Genomic DNA, 5,510 nt, shown 5'->3' on the forward strand with positions numbered 1-5,510 from the left:
CCTGAAGAATTATTTTTTTTTCCTCTTATGATGGTGTATTGATCTGCTATGCTGCCTTCTTCCTGTTTGAATTCAGTCATCACAATGAGTTGTGTGATGAGTGAATCGAACAAGCTTGTGTCTGTTCTGTGACTTCAGTCAGAAAGCTGAAGAAAAAGAGTAAGCAGCTAATGGGCTTCATGAGAATGTAATGGGATTCATTCAACTCCAACCCCCTTCCCCCAAATTTATCCACTGCTCAGGAATAATCACTGCTTTGTGTAGGACTGCGGAATCCTGGGTGAAAACGCAAGAGAAAGTCCAAAAAAGCAGCAACCACAGAGGGCCTTTAAAGCATAAAAGCACAACCAGTCCTACAGGCCTGACTTATTGAAAGTAAAAAACAACCCTTTGATACCCTCCTACTGCTCACATGCTTATAAGGGCCAACAACACACCAATAGTTTTTGCTCAAAATTAGATGAAATGGTGCAAAGTATCATTTCCAGTGGCCATTGAGTATGAATATTTTGACATTGTGTGAAGTTGGTACCATGTTAGCATTCTGTTCGAACTCATTCGCTGATGTTTTGCTTGTTCCTGGTTTTCAGTGGGACAATGACTATCATAGAATGCAGTACACATGATGAATGCTGCCTGTCCTGGAAGTACAAACACTTTCAGCTTGGATGGTTTGAGCACTGTTACCCTGGGAGTTCCGGGTCTTTTTGCACATTGGTTACTGAGACCATGAGAAGGCAGAGACACACATATGTTTTTAACTGACAAGCTGCTGATCATCATGAGCTACTGTCCTAAGCTGCACCTTGTACTGGCCAGGCTGAGTACCCACAGTTCTGGAAGAGCAGTTCCACCTGACACTAGTGCCACAAGGCCCGCAGGTGCCTACAAAGATGTAATTTTTTATGAAAAAGAGAGAGAGAGTGTGATAGAGAGCATTGAAGCCTTACAGAGCCATAACTGTTGCTTTAGACTTTTAGTCCATAACGTTGCTTCAATCCCTTAAACTTCTCTGGAGGAGAATGCGTATTTCATGAAGAGAAAACCAAAGGAAAACACAGGAAATACAGAAATACACTGATGAAACCTGACTGATGAAACCTTTTGACCTAGTTATCTGGACTCAGAGATGTGGTCAAGGCTGACAGAGCAAGAACAACAAATAAGTCTAAAAGAAAGTGAAATTAGGTCAATAAATGCCAAATAAATGTAAAGCAATCTGAGCTTTGTGTTTTGTTTGACTATGAATATTAATATGGCATCACATTTGTCCAATTAGCTTGTGTTTTCTAATTAAATTATCATTTTGGTAGCAGTAAATGTGTTTGTATGATTACAGCATTATTTAGTAAAAAGGGTAGAATAATGTCTAAGTGTAGCATATTTTGGCTCTGGTATGGCACTTTGATTTCTAATTAAACTATCCATCCATCCATTTTCTATACCACTTATCCATCAGGGTTGCAGGCCGACACGCAAAGACAGACAACCACACACTCTCACACTGACACCTAGGGGCATGTAGAGTAGCCAATTAACCTAATGCATGTTTTTGGTATTGTGGGAGGAAGCCGGAGAACGTGGAGAAAACCCACACAGACACAGGGAGAACATGCTCTAATTAGACTATGATCTTGTAAAATGGTGTCTAATACTGTAGTACAATCACCTATTTAGTTTCTAAACAGTGTATAATCTGATATAATAGTGTCTAAGTTGTATATTCTGGTTCTAATATGGCATATGCAGTTTGTAATTATAGCAATATTTAGGTGTATGATTTATAGGTAATTAGGGTAACAGATAGTTTACTGTCATATAAACTAGTTGTATTCTAATGAGTTAAGTACCACTCGAAAAGTGAAATGATAAAGTTGCTGCTGCAGTTTTTAAGGCACTGTCTTGCACAGGACTTGTGTGTCAAAATTAAGTTTTACTACTTTTATTATTTTAGTTGATATGTGTACATGGTCTATAAAGACAGATTGATAAATCTAGTACTGATTGGCTTCTGGGGCTGTGGACAAAATATAATAAGCCTGTCATGTGTGGTCTGGGGCAGCACGGTGGTGCAGTGGTTAGCACTGTCGCCTCATAGCAAGAGGGTTCCAGGTTCGAATCCCGGTCTGGGCCCTTCTATGTGGAGTTTGCATGTTCTCCCTGTCCCTGTGTGGGTTTTCTCCGGGTACTCCGGCTTCCTCCCACAATACCAAAAACATGCACATTAGGTTAATTGGCTACTCTAAATTGCCCCTAGGTGTGAGTGTGAGAGTGTGTGGTTGTCTGTCTTTGTGTGTTGGCCCTGCGATTGACTGGCGACCAGTCCAGGGTGTACCCCGCCTCTCGCCCGTAGTCAGCTGGGATAGGCTCCAGCTCCCCCGCGACCCTGACGGATAAGCGGTATAGAAAATGGATGGATGGATGGATGTGTGGTCTGCCACATCCTTTCTAAGAAGAAAGGATGTCACTCTTCCACCTCATCACCTGTGACAGAGGTTTAATGAAGGAATGAAATGAAGAGAGAATAGGCCTGAAGTCTATCAAACTGTGCTGTACTCCAGGCTTCTTTTTTTGCACACTGACATTGTAAGAGAAGAAATGACTCAGTAGGTTAGAAGTCTTTTTTTCCTGTACCAAACACCAGGTTACAAATACACTATATTGCCAAAAGTATTTACTCACCTGCCTTTACACACATATGAACTTAAGTGACATCCCATTCTTAATCCATAGGGTTTAATATAACGCTGGCCCACCCCATGCAGCTATAACAGCTTCAACTCTTCTGGGAAGGCTTTCCACAAGGTTTAGGAGTGTGTTTATGGGAATTTTTGACCATTCTTCCAGAAGTGCATTTGTGAGGTCAGACACTGATGTTGGACAAGAAGGCCTCGCTCACAGTCTTTGCTTTAATTTATCCCAAAGGTGTTCTGTCGGGTTGAGGTCAGGACTGTGCAGGCCAGTCAAGTTCTTCCATACCAAACTCACTAATCCATGTCTTTATGGACCTTGCTTTGTACACTGGTGTGCAGTCATGTTGGAACAGAAAGGGGCCATCCCTAAAATGTTCCCACAAAGTTGGGAGCATGGAATTGTCCAAAATCTCCTGGTATGCTGAAGCATTCAGAGTTCCTTTCACTGAAACTAAGGGGCCAAGCCCAGCTCCTGAAAAACAAGCCCACACCATAATCCCCCCTCCACCAAACTTCACACTTGGTACAATGCAGTCAGACAAGTACCGTTCTCCTGGCAACCGCCAAACCCAGACTCATTCATCAGATTGCCAGATGGAGAAGCGTGATTCGTCACTCCAGATAACCTCCACTGTTCTCCACTGCTCTAGAGTCCAGTGGTGGCATGCTTTACACCACTGAATCTGACGCTTTGCATCGCACTTGGTGATGTATGAGTTGCAAGCAGCTGCTCGGCCATGGAAACCTATTCCATGAAGCTTTTTACACACTGTTCTTGAGCTAATCTGAAGACCATATGTAGTTTGGAGGTCTGTAGCAATCCCGCTTTGTCATTTTACATGGCCTAACACTTCGTGGCTGAGTTGCTGTTATTCCCAATCACTTCCACTGACAGTTGACTGTGGAATATTTAGTAGCGAGGAAATTTCATGACTGGACTTGGTGCACAGGTTGCATCCTATCACAGTACCACACTGGAATTCACTGAGCTCACTGAGAGCGGCCCACTCTTTCACAAATGTTTGTAGGAGCAGTCTGCATGCCTAGGTGTTTGATTTTATACACCTGTGGCCATGGAAGTGAATGGAACACCGGAATTGAATTATTTGGAATGGGTGAGTGAATACTTTTGGCAATATAGTGTATGTGAATGGCAGCAACACAATTAGAAGGAAACCCTGGAAAGAAGGAAATACACACTTAACCATAAAAACAATTTTTATATTATTATTATTATTATTTCTAAGAATAACTATATAGAAAAAAATTTATTGCTGATGGTCTCCTTTGCGTATGTAGATCCTATAGAGGCATCAGTATCAGCTAAAAACTCCTTGTAGTAGTAGTTTAATACACCAGATGCAATTTGAAGTAAAACAAAATGAGAAACAAAAATTCCGTTGAGATAATGAGAATGATGTCTGGCGTGTAAAACTCTGTTCCAAGTTTACAGGGCTCTTTATCTAAAGATAGAACTTTGGAGGGTTGATCTCTGCCCCAGCTGGATTGGATGATGTCCTCTAGCAATTTGATGATCTGACTTCTTGATTTTTGGAAATATATGGCAACATATAGTGCAACAAAAGGGGGCAACGAAAGACTGGGGAAGTTGTCAAGAGAAATCTGTAGTAGTGTTTGATAGAACAAATGTGAGCTCTGAAGCATTCCTTTTTCTTGTTCTGTCTGTGTGAGTGCAACACAATAACTTAAAAAGTCTTAAATGTAGCAGCTTTAACAGCCAGCTGAATGTCCTCTCTGTATTTTTCAACATCTATTCTCAGAGAACACTCTGGCCCCTCCAGCTCTGATCGGCAAATTGTATTCTATTTTATGTACTTCTTCAGAATGTTAAATATTGGCTAATGAACTTCAGTAAATTATAAATATGTAGCTCAATACCACACAAAAAAGTTGTCTCAAGGGGCTTTACCATCTGTATAGTATAAGACATCCTCTATCCTTTGAGTCTTGATTCTAATAAGAACCGTGGAGGGAACCACTGTCTATTACTGAAGGCATGCTGTAAGTTTCGACTTTTTTGATTTTGATTGATTTGAAATATTTACACTGCATTTGCATTTACATATGAGGTAAAAATGTAACCTTTAGATACAGTTGTAATTGCCACTCTAAGTTTGAGTGTGCTTATGGATCTCCATATTATACCATAATTCTTAAAACTAAGCACTGCAAAATAGTAGCGGTGTTGCAAAGTATAATGTAAAGGGAGTTGTAGTTAATCCCTTAAGCCTCTTGAGCTGACTGGAAGAAATTGTTCAGGGTATTGACTTTAGTTCAGTTTTCAAATATTCGAATATTTTTGAGAGACAAAACATGTCCCTCAAAATACAGATTTAGAATAAATACCATATATTTTAATATACATTAGTATAATGAACATGCTGTTAATAACTTCCACAAGAAACACATTCCTGTCTCTATTACAGACTCACACACCTGAGATGATCTGAAATAATCAGAAAACACAGAAACTGCAAGAAAAAAGCAAGAGCGAGCTTCTACAAGAATGGCAGAGGCCTGCTGAAGTAAAAGAAATCTGCAACATTGCAGAACAATAAGCAGAAGCTGGAGGAATACATTTAAGACCAGTGCAGTGGCGGTCAAAGGAGAACGTCTTCAGATCACTGGGGCACATAGCCCGCCCACCTGAGTTATCCTTGCAGTTCAATGCCACTACATTAAAATGGTCTAAAGTAAAACAGCTGGTACTGATCTATACCTTCAAACACTGGAACCTTAGAAACAGCAATAGAACCAAGATAATAATCTTGACTGCTTTTCTCCCATTGACCTTAA

This window comes from Scatophagus argus, chromosome 18 (genome assembly GCF_020382885.2).
Source record: "Scatophagus argus isolate fScaArg1 chromosome 18, fScaArg1.pri, whole genome shotgun sequence".
Taxonomy (NCBI): domain Eukaryota; kingdom Metazoa; phylum Chordata; class Actinopteri; family Scatophagidae; genus Scatophagus; species Scatophagus argus.